Genomic DNA, 20,811 nt, shown 5'->3' with positions numbered 1-20,811 from the left:
CGCAACAAAAACTAAAATAAAGTGGAAGTGAGAAGAAACAACTCAATTATTTTTTATTTATATATTTATTATTTAGATATGGGGCTTGTATATCCCACAATATATATATGTGGAGGTTAGAGTACATCTAGCAGGAATAAATCAGTTTTTTCTTCTACCATGTATGTTCAAGTGATTATATATATATACACACACATCCATCTTTCTTTTAGTCATCTTTATGTTGAATTCCTCTATGTGTATGCATGCATGTATGTGTGTGTTCGTGTGTGTTCGTGTATGTGTGTGTGTGTTGGTCAAGGTGTACCATAGCATACATGTGGAGGTAAGGGTGTTGGATTTTACCTTACACCTTTTTAAAAATGAAAATAGATTATTCTCTCATATTGTACTTCTCCACAAAAGTTTTCTTTCCCCTCTCCTCACAGATCCTATAGCTTGTTTGATCAGCATGACATCAGGGTCTATTCAACAATCTAACCATATTTATATTTAAAATCTGGGCTAAGTAAAGGATTTATACAATGAAATACATTGTTCTTCAAAATGTTCAGTTTTATTCTCTTATTTTAGATGACTGAGGGATTATTAGAATTTGAGGATAAGAAAACAAACCTAAGAGATGGAGATGACTATTGAGAGAAGTGGAAGAGGCTTAGATTACATTCAGTTGTGCATTTAATCATCTTTACAATAATCACTTGCTTGTGTGTGCTGAACACTTAAAAACAAATACAAATATTTTACATAGTATTTTACATTTATTTATTTATTTATTTATTTATTTATTTATGCAATTTGTATGCATGTGTGCTTCTTCATGGACTTGGTTAAATGGTCCTCTCTTTGTGTGGTGATTTAAAGAAAATTGACCAATGGAGAAATGGTGGCATCTTGGAGCTGACAGAAAGCAAGAGGACTCAAAGAGGAGTCCTTGGAGGATGGAGCTCTCAGAGAGAAAGAAAGGTTCTTCCATCAACTTTAAACCCCATGAGGAGAAGCAAACAGGTTTACACACATTTCTCCAGTAAACTTCTTTCTCTAACATGCATTTTTGGCATGTCAGAAGTGTTTGAAGTGGAGAAGGGAGGTAGAGGTAGTAAATACCAAAAATAAATCAACTTCGAAATAGGTGTCAATGGGCATAAGAATAAACATGCAGAAGGCTGAATGACTGCCTGTCCATTTGCCAGGAGATTAGGAGAAATTCTTTCTTTGAGCTTGTGACCTTCACAAGCCACACATGTTTTTTTTACCAGGTTTATATAACATGTGTGTACTTCCTTTCATGGAGTAGGCATAAAATCTTATCAGAGATGGTTGATTGCCACCCAAACATCTATTCCACTTCTTACCTTTTATGTCAGTGCTATACCTACTTTTGGGTAACTAGATGGATGACCTTTCTTCTCCATCAGCTTTCCTGCACTATAAACATAAACAGGTATGGAAGAATCTTCCAGATCAGTTCCAGCTTAATTTCTGTGTCTTTATTCATGAGGACTGCATCCATAGGGGCTCATCATATGTTTCTAATGGGTGACTAAAAACAATGGTAATATACTTTCTTTTGGAAGGTTTTGAGGGTTCCCTCTCCAACAAGTCAAATTAAGGTTGACATTGGGGTTTTTACTTATATACCTGTCTTTTTTAAATTAAATTTTAGTAAATCTTCCATTGGTTTTTTTTTGTTAAGAAACCTATGGCTTCTTGGATCAACATTATTCATCTATGTTGCAAAACTTAGTTAAAACATTTGAACTTTAGGTTATCTGAGTATGAATTAACTTACCCATATAAATACTTCCAGGTCCATTCAATATTACAAAAATTAGTTTTTATTAGTATTGTACAAATATCCATTGTGTTTGTATATGGTCCATTTTCATTATCCATCCGTCCATTCAACAGTGACACACATTGACACCGAGTCAACTTCTTAGATAATATAACAAGGAGGTGTCGGTGTCTGTCATAGCATACAGAGTTATTTGGGCACATGCTAGATCCTGTAGCAGTTTTAGTTTTAGCCTTTTGAGAATTCTATGAAATTATTTCCACAGGGTTTTGATCACACTATCACTTAGACTGACTAAAGGGCCCTCTTTCACCATTTTGCCTCAATACCCTAACTCATGTTGTGGGCTTTAAGTACAAACAAAAGCTGGTTGATTACTCCCATAGCATTCATGTTACTCTTGCACCAGTGAGCATATCTTGCCAGGCCAGACATTATGATGGATCACAGGGTTATCACCTGGGTGAAATTGTTGTACACCTTTTCTCTCTTCTGGCACTGTGAATGTTTTCCAGGAAGTGTGAGCTCCCAGGCGAGCACTAATTTTATTTCTCTCTCCATTAACTCAAGAGATGAGTCTTAATTTCAGATTCTGAGTGGAAATCAAGAGCAATGGCAATAGGTTAAAACATTTAGGTAAGCCCATCAGATCCCATTGACCAACACCACAAAAATATCCTGTATCTGTCACTGACCTATTGTGTGGAAGAGCTATTGTGTCCCTTACCATTTCATGTAACTCCACTTCAGCTTTTTTACTTAGTAATATGCATATAAGTATATGTATACTATTATTTTCTGTTTACATCTGTGTGCCTCAGTGTATTCGTATGTAACACATGTATTCATGTATCTGTGGAGGCCAGAAGAGGGTATTCGATGTCTTAGAAGTGGAATTGCAGGTGGTTATGAGCCACCTGATGTAGGTTCTGATAAATGAATTGGGCATTCTACAAGACTGTCAAGTGCTCTTAGCCAACAAGCCATAACTCTAGTAAAAATATAAATATGTCTTAGAGTCCTTTTGCCATAGTAGGTTACATAACATTGCCCCAGGGATATTGATACAAAAAGCCCATCATGGTATTTTCTAGTGTAATAACAAAGTATTGAGATCATGTGACACATGCATAAAATTTGAAGATCAGAGTATCCACAATTCAAACATGCTATAAAAGATCATTTAAATAAGCTATTCTTCTTGTGTAAATGTTTTACTGGGTCTCTCCTAAATTTAAAGTTGAATGTTTTTATATGACATGTATGAAGAGATCTAGTCATCTTTTCTCACATCTCATCCTTCCATTGTAGGTCTTACAATCCTGAAAAGCTAACTCCTAGTACAGAGTCTTTGTAATATCCTTTTATCTTTTAAATAATTATGTAATTTTTAACTGTGTGTGTGTGATTATATTTTTGTACAGACATATGAGTTAAGGGAATCTCATGTATTTTGGAGCTACTGTTACAGGAGATTGGCAGCATCAATTTTCAAGACTATACTGGAAATTTAATCAGGTCCTCTTGAAGCAAAAGGCATACTAATAACAAAGTTATCAATACATCTTTTAAAATATTTTCCTGTCTCTTTATCACAATATTTCTCTTGCTTCTATGTTACATTTCTCTAATCTGTAGAATACAGTTAAGGTGTCTTTCCTTCCCACATCAAGGAAAACATTATATTAACTTCATTTTCAAACTACAGTTCACGATAGCTGATCTACTCCAAGGAGACCAGGGACATGAATGGAACCACAGACTGCTGGATTTTGAGAACTGTAGGTGAGTGGGTCCCCAAACTCCACAGACCACCAGGGGGTCTAACCCCAGGACAAGCAACAGCCCGGAGGGCTAAACGCACTCCCCAAACTCTGAAACGGAATCCACAACCAAGCTGTAGCCAGCACATAAAACCCAAACTCGCCATTTGGGGAGGAGATTTTCTGGAGCCCCAAGCCTGAGGAGTCTCAGAGAATAGGGTGAAACTACCATTGAACCTCTACATCCACATCACGCCAAACTGGAGGTTACCTGCCTAACCTGGGTGGAAACACAGGTGGTGGGTCTCACCAAAAACAGCTAGAACTAGCGTATAGGTCATGGACTGCGTCCACGTCCTACACCCAAGCTGAAGCCAGACACAAAGGATTGACCCTGCAAACAGGGGCAGTTAGAAACCAGTGTGGTCTGCTCCCACAGCCCAGTGGGACTGCCCACGTTATCAGGAGCCATGGGTCACACTTGCAGGGACTAACTACTGCCCTAAAGCGAACTGGGAGTACTCTGGCTTTCTGTGGCAGAAAGAGAAGATACAGGAGATTCCTGCCAGCGGTCTGAACTGCCATTGGCACCAGCCGCGGGGCCAGGCTCCCGGCACTGACCCAGCACTCCCCAAACAACAGAACTAGCTGGGTCCATTCTTGTGGGCCCGTGACAGGACTGCCCACGTTATCGGAAGCCGTGGGTCTTGCTGGCAGGGAATAACTGCTGCCCTAAAACAACCTTGGAGCACTCAGGTTTTCTCTAGCAGAAAGAGAAGATACAGGTGATTCCTGCCAGTGGCCTGAACTGCCTTTGTCACCAGCCACAGGGATGAGCTGCTGGCACTGACCCGGGACTCCTCAAACAACAGAACCTAGCTGGGTCCCACAATATAGGGAGCTGTGGCTCATGCATGCAGGGTATAACTGCTGATCTATAGCAAGCTGGGAGTGTCCTGGCATACAGGGGCGTGGAAACTGCTACCTCCTCGAATACTGCCAGTGGCCTGAAACCATATTGTTTCAGGCCAACCAGGCACTGATCCTGTAATCTCCAACAGGCAGATCCTAGCTGTGTCAGCTCCTGCAGACCAAGAAAGAACTCCCAAATTCATGGGAAAGGCTGGACACTCCTACAAAGTGTAGAGGCAGAGCTAAAAGACAGCTACAACCGAGAAGATCTGATCCACCTGGGGTCTTGGCTACAAAGCAACAGGAAAGACAGACATCTGGGATCAACCTACACAACCAGAGAGCTTGTGTGCTGACCTTACTCTAGATCCCAAAACTGCTCACTTGAGATACAGCAGTAAGGTGAAAAGGCCCAAACAGAAACCTACTTTGCATGACTCAGCCTGGACGCTAAGGTGTTGAGAAAAATCTCTGGGAGTAGAATCTGAATCACCGGCCTGGTCCAGGGAAATACTCCCTGATCCCCACAGGTAAGGGCACCCTACCTATAATCAGACATCATCTATCCACTCCCAAACAGGGAAGGTCACTACAAACCACCTCCCAACACTAGAATCACCAAAATGACAAGGGGACAATGAAAGAATGCTAACAAAAACCAAAACAGGATGGCATCTCCAGATCCCAGCAATCCTAATGAAAACAACCTGGAGAACCCAACAACAATTGATATACATGAAAACCACCTCAAGTCCTTAGTAAGTAAGATGATAATGGAAGAAACAAATAAAATCTGTAAACAAATGCAGGAGGAAGCAGACAAGAGGGCTGAAGACTTAAAAGAGTCATATAAAGAGGCATTTGAAGAATTTCAGAAAAATACAAATAACCAGATGAAGGAAATCGTTAAAACAGTTCAAGACCTGAAGATAAAAATGGAAGCTGTCATAAAAGAACACACGGAAGAAAAACGAGATTGAGAAGCATCAGAAAAGAAAGCAAGCATCTCAGAGGTGGCCTTATCTAACAGATTACAAGAAATGGAAGAACGAATATCGGGACTTGAAGATACAATCGCACAATTGGAAACAACCATCCAGGATAATGCTAAATCTGAAAAGTTCCTGACACAAAGCATTCATGAAATAAAAGACAATATGAAAAGATGAAACTTGAGAATAATAGGGATAGAGGAAAGAGAAGGCAACTGATTCCACAGCCCAGAAAATATCTTTAATCGAATAATAGAAGAAAATTTCCCCAATTTGAAGAAGGAGATGCATACGAGCATACAAGAGGCCTACAGAACACCAAATAGAATAGACCCGAAAAGAAAATCTTTCCACCACATAACAATAACAACACAAAATATACAGAACAAGGAAAATATTAAAAGAGGCAAGAGAAAAAGAATGAGTAACATATGAAGGCAAACCTATCAGAATTACTTCTGACTTCTCAGCAGAGACCATGAAAGCCAGAAGGGCCTGGACAGAGGTTCTGCAAACCCTAAGAGAACACAGATACCAGGCAAGACTACTATATCCAGCAAAATTATCAATAACCATTGGCAGAGAAGACAAGACATTCCATGACAAAAACAAATTCAAACAGTACCTAGCCACAAATCTGGCTTTACAGAAGTTACTAGAAGGAAAACTCCACCCCAACTGGTCAAACTACAACCAAAAATACATAAGAAATAAGGAACTACACCATTGCAAAATCACAAATTCACAAAAACTCGATTGTTACAAATACCAAAAATGAAGGGACTTACCAATCACTGGTCATTAATATCTCTCAACGTCAATGGTCTCAACTCTGCAATAAAAAGACACAGACTAACATAATGGATGCATAAACACGACCCAACATTCTTGTGCATTCAAGAAACACATCTCAACCACAATGACAGACATTACCTCAGAGTAAAAGGTTGGGGAAAAATATTCCAAGCAAATGATCACAAGAAACAAGCTGGGGTAGCTATTCTAACATCTAATAAAATAGACTTTCAACCAAAATTAGTCAAAAGAGACGAGGATGGACACTTTGTACCCGTCAAAGGTAAAGTCAACTAAGAAGACATCAGGATTTTGAACATCTATGCTCCGAATACAAGGGCTCCCACATTTGTAAAAGAGTTATTAACAAAGCTTGCCCCACTGATCGATACCCACACATTAGTAGTGGGAGACTTCAGCACCCCACTTTCACTCAAGGATAGGACCTTGATTCAAAAACTAAGCCGGGAAATAAACTCATTAACCAATGTCATGAATCAAATGGATCTAACAGATATCTACAGAACTTTCCACCCAAACGCAAAGGAGTATACCTTTTTCTCAGCACCGCATGGAACGTTCTCTAAAATTGATCACATAGTTGGTCACAAAGCAAACTTCAACAGATATAAGAAGATTGAAACAATACCTTGTATCTTATCAGATCACCATCATCTAAGGCTGGACTTCAACAACAATAGAAATAACAAAAAGCATACCAACACGTGGAAACTAAACAACTTTCTACTTAATGACACATGGGTCATGGAAGAAATAAGGGAAGAAATAAAAGACTTCCTGAAATTCAATGAAAAGGATGGAACAACATACCCAAATTTGTAGGACACATTGAAAGCAGTGATAAGAGGAAAATTCATAGTACTAAGTGCCTTCAAAAAGAAAATGGAATCATCCCACATAAACAACTTAACAACACATCTGGAAGCTCTAGAAAAAAAAAAGAAGCAGAAACACCCAAGAGGAGTAGACGCCTGGAAATAATCAAACTCAGGGCTGAAATCAATAAATTAGAAACAAAGAGAACAATCCAAAGAATCAACAAAACCAAGAGCTGGTTCTTTGAGAAAATTAACAAGATAGACAAACTGTTAGCCAATCTAACAAAAAGACAAAGAAACACTATCCAAATTAACAAAATCAGAAATGAAAAGTGAGACATAACAACAGACACCGAAGAAATACAAAGAATCGTAAGAACCTACTTCAAAGACATTTATGCCACAAAATTGGAAAATTTAAGGGAAATGGAAAATTTCTCGACTGATTCCATTTACCAAAATTGAACCAAGACCAGATAAGCAAATTAAATAGCCCTATTCGCCTATAGAAATAGAAGCAACCATTGATAGTCTCCCAACCAAAAAAAGCCCAGGGCCAGATGGTTTCAGCGCAGAATTCTACCGGTACTTCAAAGAGGAGCTAATACCGATACTATTCAAACTATTCCGAAAGATAGAAATGGATGGAATATTACCAAACTCCTTCTATGAGGCCACAGTCACATTGATACCTAAACCCCACAAAGACCCAACAAAATAAGAGAATTTCAGACCAATTTCTCTTATGAACATTGATGCAAAAATACTCAACAAAATACCCTCAAAGCGAATACAACAGCATATCAAAGACATCATTCACCATGACCAGGTAGGCTTCATTCCAGGCATGCAGGGATGGTTTAACATATGGAAATCCATCAAGGTAATCCACCATATAAACAAACTGAAAGAGAAAAACCACATGATCATCTCTTTAGATGCAGAAAAAGCGTTTGACAAAATCCAACACCCATTTATGTTTAAAGTTCTGGAGAGATCGGGAATACAAGGCACTTTTCTAAACATAATAAAGGCTATATACAGCAAACCAATAGCCAACATTAAGCTAAATGGAGAGATGCTCAAGGAAATCCCTCTAAAATCGGGGACCAGACAAGGCTGCTCACTTTCCCCATATCTCTTCAATATAGTTCTCGAAGCTCTAGCCAGAGCAAATAAGACATCAAAAGAAGATCAAGGGGATCCAAATGGGAAAGGAAGAAGTCAAATTATCCCTATTTGCAGATGATATGATAGTGTATATAAGTGACCCCCAAAATTCCACCAGAGAACTCCTACAGCTGATAAACACCTTCAGCAAACTGGCAGGATACAAAATAAAATTTAAAAAGTCAGTAGCTTTCCTATATACAAATGACAAACAGGCAGAGGAAGAAATTAGGAAAATTACTCCCTTCACAATAGCCACAAGCAATATAAAATATCCAGGAATAACCCTAACCAAGCAAGTGAAGGACTTATTTGAAAAAAACTTTAAACCTCTGAAGAAAGAGATTGAAAACGACATCAGAAGATGGCGGGATCTACCTTGTTCGTGGATCGGGAGAATCAACATAGTAAAAATGGCCATCTTACCAAAAGCAATTTACAGATTCAATGCAATCCCTATCAGAATACCTACAAAATATTTTGAAGATATTGAAAGAACAATTCTTAACTTCATATGGAGAAACAAAAAGCCCAGAATAGCAAAAACAATCCTATACAATAAAAGATCCTCTGGAGGAATCTCCATACCTGATCTCAAGTTGTACTATAGAGCAACAGTAATTAAAACAGCATGGTACTGGCACAGCAATAGGCTACTGGATCAATGGAATCGAACTGAAGACCCAGAGATGAATCCACACACATTTCCCCACTTGATTTTTGACAAAGGAGCCAAATCCATTCAATGGAAAAATGACAGCATCTTCAACAAATGGTGCTGGTCTAACTGGATGTCTACATGTAGAAAAATGCAATTAGACCCCTATTTGCCACCATGCACAAAATTCAAGTCCAAGTGGATTAAAGACCTCATCCTAAAACCAGGGACATTAACCCAGTTAGAGGAAAAAGTGGGGAAGAGTCTGGAACACATAGGCACAGGAGACAACTTCTGGAACAGAACACCAACAGCCCAGGCCTTAACATCAACATTTAATAAATGGGACCTCATGAGGCTGAGAAGCTTCTGTAATGCAGGTGACACTGTCAAGAGAACAAAGCGACAGCCTACAGACTGGGAAAAGATCTTCACCAACCCTTCCCCATGCATAGAAGAAAAGTAGATAGCCTTTTATTAGTTAAAAAGAACTATGCCATAGTTAAGTGTAACAAGCAAGGTTCATCAAATGAGCAATTTCTTGTACATGGCATCATCAAAGGATTAAAACATGAACCATTTTCAATAATATTTATTGCTCATTAACAATATCCAAAGTTGATTTTTACAACCCAAAGTCTGACTGTAAACTGTTTTAAGCTTCGAAGGATCTGTATCACTTTTTTGGCAACCATATGCACCACTTGCACCAGTGTTTCACAGATATCTATGTAGGTAGCACACACACAATGACATAAAAGTAAAAAAGAAAGAAAGGAAAAACAATGTTATAATTTTTAGACTACCTATAGGGTTCCTGAAAATGTTAATTCTTAATTAGGAGTTTTTACAATTTAGGACTTTTGTGTAAAAAAGTTTAAACACTTTTTTTAATGATTTGGCCTAGAGAGATGGCTCAGAGGTTAAGAGAATTGCCTGCTCTTCCAAAGGCCCTGAGTTCAATTCCCAACAACAATATGGTGGTTCACAACCATCTATAGAAAAACATCTGGTGCCTGCTTCTTGCGAGCAAGTGTACATGTCACCAAAACACTGTATACCTAAATAAAAAAGTATTTAAAAATTAATTATTTGCATATGTTTACTTTACTCCATTTTTACAATTAGCCTCAGTCATTTCAACGTTTGTGCCAGAGTTCAGGTACAAGGGAAGAAATCACTGTGTGGCAATAAGAATGCTTTCAAAACAATATTGCTTACTTTATTGGAAACAATATCAAATAGAGGTGATGAACTGTTTCATATTAATATTAAAAATCAGAAACAGGCCTTGATATGACACCAGTACACAGTACGCATGTCTGAATTTGTCAAAGGATTAATAAAACTGTCACCTTAATAACTGAGAAGAAGAAAAATAATATAGGAGGCTCCTCCAATTGCTTTCTTATTTCACAATCCATTTCATTTCACTAATTTATAATGTGCACACTCAACAGTGTTTAGTGCTGTTTGAGTTAAATCAGAACAGTTAGTTCAACCCACCTTTTTATCTCCTGTGGCCCACTCCATTGCATCTACTAATAAATGGAGCTGTTGACCACGTGGAAAGTATGAGCTAAAGCTTCCTATCTTCACCTTAAGTCCAAAACTCTGTTGCGAATTTGAAACTTGGAAAATGTCATATTTCTCTCCCAGTTTTTCTCTCTGGATCATATTCACTCTGTCACCAACAGGATTAATGAAGTGAGTCTTCCTCACAAAAGAATGCAGCTGAAATACAGGCAGCACATTATAATGTGTATTTCCTTACTTGAAGTAGGAAAATATATTTCGATTTCTTCCAAAAGGAAATTTTAGTAAAAATTCCCAGCAGTGGAATATCAATGAAAGCGACTGGATAAATAAAATTATTGTAATATTCACAGAATTTTTCTTTTAGGGTCTATCAAGTAATTAGACATACTTGTAAAACAAAACATAGATACACAACACACACAAACAAACATCTAAACTTAAAAATATTCAGAATGATTCAGGGATATACACATAATACAGTGGCACACTGTTTTGCACACACATACACATAAATGCCCAGACACACAAATAAACATACAATGATACACAGATAGACAGACATATGCAATAGGGCCTTCACACAGACACACAGATGTAGAAACATGCAAAACACATACACAAGTACTCACATGCATTCCCTGACAAGTACACAAGCAAGATATACACAAATAAAGATAACCACACAGAGTGACATTGAAACACTGATAAATTCATGTTTACATACAAAGGCACATGGAGTGGCAGATAAAATAACAGCACCAAACACATAGAGATACAGATAGACTGCAACACAGATATACATTCATGCAAGCAAATACAGAGAAACCCAACACACACACACACACACACACACACACACACACACACACACACACATGCCAGAGGCACCTGTAAACACATTAATTTGACAAATACATACAGGATGATACATACAGACACAATCACCCATGCAAAAAGACATTGATAAACAGACAAACATGCTCACTTCTACCAATAAATAAAAAGATAGGCAGGTTGACATAAAAACATACATACATAGCCACACAATTATACAAACAGATGCAAAGCAACACTAACACATTCAGATAAGTGATAAGTATATATTCACACAACTGAACACAATTGTATGTATTAAACTGAATTCCAGATTTGTTTCCTGTGTAATTAGTCTCAGAAACACAAGTAAGGACACTAGTGTCTATAATGGGGGGCAGAATCAGTAGAGAAAATTTGTTATCCCCTGCAATTATGGCAACATATTTGACAAGTAATGAGCAAGGAATCATCTTCTCATAAAGCAGAAGATTCATTAAGGAAGCAGTGATTATATTTCCAGTATTAGAGAAAGTGTGATACTATTTAGGTTCTCTGTATCAAAATCCATGATCTTCATTGAAAAATGTGCCTTCTCCTCAACTGACTTGACATTCTGCATATTTGTTAACCTCTAGATTTCATTCCTCAGCTGGAAAATGTACATAAATCTTCCTAATTTGAAAAGTCTGTGAGAGACTCTAAAAGAGTATGACATTGATGACACCAAATACATTCCAAGAGAAGAAACAGTACCTTTGTGCAACTAACATTGAGTTTGTGCTTATACATCATTGGCTGGTGATCTACCAGTAGAAAAGTCATCTCATGGAGTGCATGGGCCACAGCATACACAGCATTGTATATGTGATTACTGCCATTAATAAAAGTCATGTCAAAAGTCTGTTCCATTAGCCAATTCAATGAGGTATTGGATGTGCAGTTCTTCAGTGTTTTAAATTTAGACGACAAGACATCACAGTTAAAATACATCCACTCCATGCTTGCCAGATATTTGTGTGAGTATTTGAGTGGGTTCAATGATTGCAAAAAAATTTTTTAAACCTAAAATATCAGCATGGTGGTGTGCAAAAACAAAAGTTAAATGCAATGAGTCAAGGGTAGAGTCCCTCGTATTTATACTGACATCCCACTGTGAGATAGTGATCCATATTCTCTGCATACTTAGTGAGTCCCAAATTCTTCAGCTCATAGCTAGAGTACTACTGATGTCACCATAAAGGATAACAACATTTGTGGATGATGTCATTATTTGGTTGTAATATACTTCAGCTCTTGACGTGTATAACTGCATGTTGACTGGGATCGTGTTCACAAAGGCAAAGCAGACTGTATTTTTTTCCATCTCTCTTCTCAAATACCAGAGAAATTCAATACCCACATCATTGTCTGAGATGACTAGACCAATCCAGTTCCAGCTGAAGTAAAGAATGAAGGAGATCATGGCCAGGGCAAGAGATATGTCATTGGGGGGGCCATCTGAATCAGATATGGAAATTGCTCATTATCATCCAGGACTGGATGGAAAGGTCCGTAGGTGAGGTGAAGCATCTAACGCATGGGAAGCAGCAGGAGTCGGCATGTATTTCTAAGAACTTTCATACACTTTTTTTTTGCAAAATGCTCTAGAGATACCCATTAGTTATTACTTGTTCACTACTCTCTATTTCAAACAAGGAAATGCCAAAGCCCTATCATATCTGTATAGGAAGTACACTTAAACAAGTAGATTGACATAATCATGAGGCCAGCCTTCTTTTTAAACTTTTATCATCTCTGAATTGCTCCAAAGACATTATTTCAGAAATTCCCACCTAACAAAATCTCACCTCCTGAGGTTGTAAGATGTATGTCTGATATGCTGCTGATGTTTCCCAGTTTGGACCGGTAAGCAACACATTACACGAAGGTTTCATGTCACAGTGGTAATTAGGTAAATTAGGCATGTGTAGGAATGGCCATGAGCAATGATCATTTGGGCCACAAGAGGGCAATAGAATCCACAGTTTCAAATTGTACTTTCGTGTAATCTAGTCAGACTTTACATGCACAAGGACACACTTGCTTCAAGTGAGTCTTCAAGAGATTAAGAGCTCTGAGTGCAGAGATTAAGGTCAGACACCACAATCCCAGTATCCTTCATCTGCTTTCTGCTTACACACACATGTGATTTTGTCACACTGCTTATATCCTAGTAACAAAATTTTCTTCTAGAAAATGTCTTTTGACTACCCTTATGTTAACAATAACAACACTGGAATCCTACTGAGAAGTAAAACATTCACAAATTGCAGTAAAATTTTGACATGCCAATATTAAATGATGAAACATAGAAGTATACAAAATAAAATATCTGGACAAAGTTTGTGCTTTTTCTCATTTATGACTTGGTCATACACATAAGCCAGTGATTGTAGAAGTATACAAATGAATTAAGGAGCAACAGGAACCTATAGAAAGTTCCTAGTGGACATATCTGCTACTTCCATTCTCAACACAGCTTCAGAAGGCACAGAGTGACCACATGCAAGGACTTTGATAGAGTAACCGTGTGTCTAGGCAAATGGTCTCAACTGTTATGTTTGTCACTATAATCACTGGTGTCAGAATATGCACCAAGAACCACACACCAGTGAAAGGTCTATCAGCATCATCTATGGCCATTTATTTACATGTATATAAGCTATAACTAATTGAACTAGTATGGGACTTCTTTTAGCAATAAATCACTGGCTATTGTGCAACTGGAAATTGTAAATAAGAGGGATATATTTGCTGGATCAAAGTTCAGTCCTTTCTTTGTTCAGCATCCAGCCTTTAAGTGGGAGGCTAAGTGGAAGCAAAATTGATTACTCTCTGATTGAAGTAAAAGTGGAAATATCACAATGGGTCTTTAAAAGATTTAAAGTTCTTTCTTGGTGTTCATGCTGTGAGAACATGACTAAGAACTCAGAGCATTGTGTTGATCTATATCCTAAGATACCTCCTGAAATATTTATTATGACATTTTCCTGGAAAATATAAAAACACTTACTACATATTCAGAAGTTTGTTCCAATCCTCTAGGTGCATGGGCCTCTGTACTGGTTCAATGGCAAAAGGACAGCTTAGCAAAAAATTCCTTTCTTTATCTTCATTCTGCTTCAATCTCCAAAAGCATCTGGAATGAATAACACTGACCATGAGAATTGGAATGTTCAGGAGCAAGAAGAGGAAAGTCAAAGTGAACATATCTTTTCTGCCTTAATCCTGGACAATGTAGAATGTGAAGTGCCATGCAGATCAGCATGTCAGATGGGCACTTATGTATTTTCATCTTTTTTCTCTAATCAAAGAAGAAGCTGCTTGAATATTCATAATCCCTGTTCTTGATCCCTGCAGGAATTTTAAAACTCTATATCCTGGGGCTTGGCATCTGATGTCCACAGTTCAGGTGATAAACATGGTAGGTAAATACATATGAAGATAATTCAGTCTTAGATTCCATGACATCACTCATATTTGTGAACTTTAAAGTCCCTAGGAGGAAGGCATTTAGTTTAAATTTAGTCCCTGAAATGTCATAACAAGCTGATTATTTGAACACAAACAGCAATGATGTCAGTGGATTGAGTTCGATGATCCACAGTGAGACATGCAGTAATGGATTAGGAAGGACTCACAATGCTCCAAGTCATGGGGACACAATGGGAATTGTATTGCCAAGTGTAAGTCAGAGGGAGGCAGTTCAAGTTTAGAGCAATGGAAACACACAGAGCATGCACATTGGGGACTATGCTACACATGTAACATGTATATGATACCTTAACAAAACCTTTACATCTATTGTCTTGAAAATCCATAACCAGGCTCAATCCAGAAATATACTGAAGCTTGTTGTATCCAAAATCATCTACTTAGCCACAAACCCACATTTTATTTACATATTTGAGCTTGATATTTAAAGGTTCAACAGGATCTAAAGAAAAACATCAGGCCTGTGTTCCTAATTTCAAATAAGAAAGACATATCAGCCCTACAAGCAACCAATAATTTTTGAGTTCTAAATAATGATCTCCCTTTCAGATACTCAGTTCTCACAGATCAATAACTTCTCTCTGTGCCATTTCTTCCTTATTATCTTTGATTTTCTAAATGGATTTTTATCATTTTCTTTTCCGGTAGTTACAATAAAGAAGTCTTGTCTTAAGTATCTCAGAATCAGTGTTTAATATATAAACTTATATAACAATTTTTCTGGTCACATACTGGTGATTGTGTGCTCATGGTCTTCTTACAATGAAAGAGACCACAGGAAAAGCATCACAAATGAGACAAGTCTTAGGTGTGAGTGGTGACTTGCCTTAGCATTTGAGATGAGGTAATTAAGAATTATGTTCTCTTCTGTAACTTGTTGTACATTTCAAAACCATCATTTAACAAATGCATGACCTGTGGTTCTGTGATGAGTTGTCCTGGAGGGCTAAGATGTGAATCTAGAATAATATGATTGGAGAAGACCTTAATAAGAAGACAGAACAAATTCCTCTTTCAAAATGACAAATGAAATCTTCAGTATGGAATGACACTGCCACCATGAGAGGGAGACCTGAAGGAAAGAGAGAAAGGCCGCCATGGGTTAGCTGGAGGAGAAGCACATGGCCTGTGGCATGGATGGCAAATCCAGCCCAGATGAAGACTATGAGCAGTTTTATCTCCAAACACTAAAGCAGTAATGGTACCTTTATAAATAGCCAGAGATTGAGTCAAGGCTTGGAAGATAGTCCACCATGTGAAATTCTTTCTGATGACATTATCCAATTTGGGGTAGATGTCACAGAGAATACACAGAAAGTTACCCATGCGTGTATTGTTTCCACAATAAAACTTTTTCTACCAGATGGTATGGAAGCCCAGCTCCACTCAGATGTCATCCATGCTCCATTACCAAGTCCTATTGACAAAGTTGCTGCTAACACTCCAAGTATGTACTCTCAGGAACTATTCCAACTTTCTTAGTATCTACAGGAGGCCTTACATCGGGAACAGATGTTGGAACAGAAGTTAGTCACACTTCAGTGGCTACTAGCCATTACCCAAGAGGCTTCAGATACTGGTTGGCAGGCTTTAATAGATGAAGATAGACTCTTGTCATGGTTAGAAGTTATGGGAAACCAATAGGCATGCTCCAAAAATCAAACAGAAGATAGTTTACAGAAGGAGCTTATAGCATTGAAAGAGGATAAACACAACTATGAGACTACAGCCAAAGAGTCCCTGAGGCGGGTTCTTCAGGAGAAAATTGAAGTGGTTAGAAAACTTTCAAAAGCTGAGCGAAATCTTAGCAACACTGAAGATGAATGTACCCACCTGAAGGAAATGAATGAATGGACTCAGGAAGAGTTAAGAGAATTAGCCAATAAATATAATGGAGCAGTTAATGAAATTAAAGCTTTGTCTGATAAATTAAAGGTAGCAGAGGGAAAACAAGAGGAAATCCAACAGAAGGGACAAGCTGAGAAGAAAGAATTACAGAATAAAATAGATGAAATGGAAGAAAAAGAACAGGAGCTCCAGGCAAAAAAAGAAGCTTTGCAAGCTGATAGTGATTTCACCAATGAAAGGCTAACAGCTTTACAAGAGCGCTTGCTTTCAAAGAGTGGTGGGGACTGCACTTTTATCCATCAGTTCATAGAATGCCAGAAGAAGCTGATTGTCCAGGGGCATCTAACCAAAGTGGTAGAAGAATCAAAGCTTTCAAAAGAAAACCAGACAAAAGCAAAGGAATCTGACTTATCAGATCCTCTGGGTCCAAGCAAGGAAAAAAGCAGCGACAACACTACAGAGGCCCAGATGGATGAGCAAGACCTAAATGAACTCCTTGCTAAGATGTCTCTATTAAAGGATGACTTGCACCAGGTCTCCCCCTCCAGGGGACATGGCAAATATGAGGCACCAGAGTATGTGTGAAAGTCATACCCCACTCTCCACTCAACTGTGGAGAATGTTCTGCCCATTGGCTAGATCTGGGTAGGGGTTTAAAGTTTACCACCTGTATTGTCCTTGGCTGGTGCCTTAGTTTGAGTGGGACCCCTGGGCCCAAATCTGCCTATCATAACTTTCTACTTGTAGGTTTCTAGGTCCCTCTGGATCCTTCTACTTTGCTATTCTCTCAGGTTACCAAGAAGACTTGATACCCTATGAGCATATACAGGGGGAGGAAATACCCCTCAGGAACAGTCATAGGGGAGGAGAATAAGGGGAAAAATAGGAGGGAGGGAAGAAGGGGAGGATACAAAGGATGGGATACCCATTGAGATGTAACAAGAATAAATTAATAAAAAAAGAGAGAAAAGATGACTTGCAGGGTGCACAGTCAGAAACTGAGGCCAAACAAGAAATTCAGCATCTTTGCAAAGAATTAATTGAAGCCCAGGAGCTAGCTAGAGCAAGTAAACAAAAATGCTTTGAACTTCAAGCTCTTTTGGAAGAAGAACAAAAAGCCTATCGAAATCAAGTTGAGGAATCTGCTAAACAAATACAGGTTTTTCAAGTCCAGTTGCAGAGGTTACATGTGGATATGGAGAATCTCCAAGAGGAAAAAGACACTGAAATCTCCAGCACTAGATATAAATTACTTAGTGCCCAAGATGAGATTTTGCTCCTACATCAAGCAGCAGCAAAGACTGCTTCTGAGCAGGACACTGACTTTGCTTCTTTGCAAGAAGAGCTTAAGAAGGTGAGAGTGGAACTTGGGAGCTAGAGGAAAGCAGCATCTGAATATGAGAAAGAGATCACAAGTCTGCAAAGCAGTTTCCAGCTTAGATGTCAGCAGTGTGAAGACCAGCAAAAAGAGGAGGCCACAAGGTTGCAAGGCAAACTAGAGAAGTTGAAAAAGGAATGGAATGCCTTGGAGACTGAATGCCACTCTCTAAGAAAAGAAAACATTTTATTGTCATCAGAACTGCAACGGCAAGAAAAAGAATTGCACAATTCTCAGAAGCAGAGTTTGGAGCTCACAAGTGACCTCAGCATCCTTCAGATGACTAGGAAAGAGCTTGAGAACCAAGTGGGATCCTTGAAAGAACAACATCTTCAGGATTCAGCCAACTTAGGGACTCTTCTCAGTAAGGCTGAAAAGCAAGCAAAGGATGTACAGAAAAAGTATGAAAAGACACAGAACTGAAGTTGATGTTTGAAATGACTGAGCAGGAAAATCAGTCAATCACAGATGAGCTCAAACAGTGTAAAGACAACCTGAAGCTGCTGTGAGAGAAAGGAAATAATCCCTCCATATTACAACCTGTCCCAGCCCTATTCATCAGCCTATTCCTGGCTTTCCTGTTTTGGTGTTTTGGTCCATTGTGGTAGAGAAGGAAACCCTGACCCTGGATGCCCATTTTGGCGGCCCTGGTTGTGGTGACAGCAATTGTGCTGTATGTGCCAGGTCTGGCCAGAGCTTCTCCATGACAGTGTGGCTTGAGTCTATACACCATCCTCCCTCTAGAAGCTGGCACCACACTCATGCTGGGGATAAACAGAACCATTTGCTTCCTTTTTACCTCTTTTTTTTTTTTAAGATTTATTTATTTATTTCTATATCATGTGTTCAAGTCTCTTGCTGGCATGTATACATGCACACCACATGTGTGCCTTGTACCCACAGGGACCAGAAAAGACCACAGAACTCCCTGGAAATGAAATTACAGGTGACTGGGAGAGCCCTGTGCTGGCTGGGAACTGAAGCTGGGTCCTCGGTTAAAGCAGCCAGTGCTCATAAGCACTGAGCCATCTCTCCAGCCACCTCCAGCACTATCTTTGAGAGATCTAAGGCAACTGCTTCCTTTTCTCTTTCTAAAGGACACTTAAGCCATTCTGAGCATTTTGTAACTGCAGAGACGGTGCCGTGGGTCCTGCTTTCTCTCTGTGTGCACAGAGGAGAATTTCTCTTGCAACTGTTGGAGCTCAGGACAGTTTCACACTCTAGTTTTTGTTGTTGTTGTGTTTTGTTTTGTTTTTAAGATTTATTTATTTATTATTTATACAGTGTTCTGCCTGCATGTACAAAATTTTGTTGTTTGTAGGAAAATGGGTAGAAGATTATGGTCATAAGAGAAATGGGTTAGACTCAGAAAAACAAATCCCATATCTTTTCTCTTGTACGTAGAATATAGATTTGAAAAAATGCGAATTACGATATGAAAGTGGAAGGGAGACTATTTGGAAAACAAAGGGAGCAGTGGGAATGGGGAGGAGAACAAGAGAGGATAGCGGGGAGTCGATGACACGCTGTATGAAAACGTTATAAGGAAGTATTGTTTAGCATGTTTATTTAAAAACTAGAGTGTAGGGGGGCTGGAGAGATGGCTTAGAGGTTAAGAGCACTGGCTGCTCTTCCAAAGGTGCTGAGTTCAGTTCCTAGCAACCACATGGTGGCTCACAATCATCTGTAACGAGATCTGGTGTCCTCTTTTTACCTCTTAAAACAGCAAAGTTCAAGAATACGGCTATAGGGTCATTGCTTTAACTTATATAAAATATATCTGTCTATAGAGAGGATATGAAGTTGTGAATTTATTCGGTTTTACATGTAATTTTTAAATTAGTATGTTGAGATTCTGAATTATTATGGTGGCCTAAAGTAGGCTTCTTAGTGTGCCAAATTATTTATACCAAAAATGTATAGATATTTTACTCTGAATTCTGATGGCCACATAATTCATTTTTCTGATTCAATAATTACTCAAATCGAACAACCAATACATACATGGGAAGAGAGGCCCTGTGTGCTCAGTGCCTATCAGTTTGAATATATACACACTCATATTATATATTTTACATATTTGCACCATTTTTACTTGTTATAAAACCACTGAGCTATTGGGAACAAGACTTAGACAATTATTTGTGTGGATTTTTTTAAAGGAAAAATACACTTGGAAAATATTCTCTTATAATGATAATTTGGGGAATATATTCATGTTTGTTCAGCCTTAATGTGACTTGAAGATGTGAAGACCGTCAGCTTTGAAAAACTTTCAGTGAGATTTTGTATTTTATTGAGCAAACTGAAATATTTCTGGGAGCAAAACCATAACTGCATAATTTCAGTGCAATCAACCAAACTGTTGAATGAGTTGGAATGTAACTTACTAAACCTCATGTATTTAAGAAATATTTTCTTTAAAAGCTAAGTTACCTTCTCATATACAGCAGTTTAGAAAGCATGATTTTTTTTCTGCCATCTGTTCCTCCAAGCATGTTTAATTAAAGGAAGAATTATATCTGTTTAGATAAGCTTTTATTGACTTAATTTGGTTATTATGTGGAGCTAATTCACATTCAAGGTAAGCTAATGTTACCTACCTACCAACAGATTTCTTGGTTAGGTATACAAATGGTTATACTCTTTTCATTGTTTATTGGGACAGCCTGTTAATTAGTTGCACAATTCCCAAGATTGTAGTGTTTTATGCACAGTGACACACCTAAGCACTGCTTGACGTTCTGCATTTAAGACACAGAGGTCGAA

General features: G+C 38.3%; 1 pseudogene across 1 annotated transcript; it reads left to right on the top strand.

The window, feature by feature from the left end:
* The first annotated feature begins 15,937 nt into the window (after window positions 1–15,937).
* On the top strand, window positions 15,938–18,840 carry LOC311606456 (sarcolemmal membrane-associated protein-like; annotated as a pseudogene). The gene is made up of 2 exons: window positions 15,938–17,198; window positions 17,647–18,840. The product of its transcript is annotated as a sarcolemmal membrane-associated protein-like (transcript).
* The last annotated feature ends 1,971 nt before the right edge of the window (window positions 18,841–20,811 follow it).

This window comes from Acomys minous, assembly GCF_964271855.1.
Source record: "Acomys minous genome assembly, chromosome: 10".
NCBI classification, from domain to species: Eukaryota; Metazoa; Chordata; class Mammalia; order Rodentia; family Muridae; genus Acomys; species Acomys minous.
Note: the sequence above shows the minus strand (reverse complement) of the source record. Positions and strands in the feature narration are given on the sequence as shown.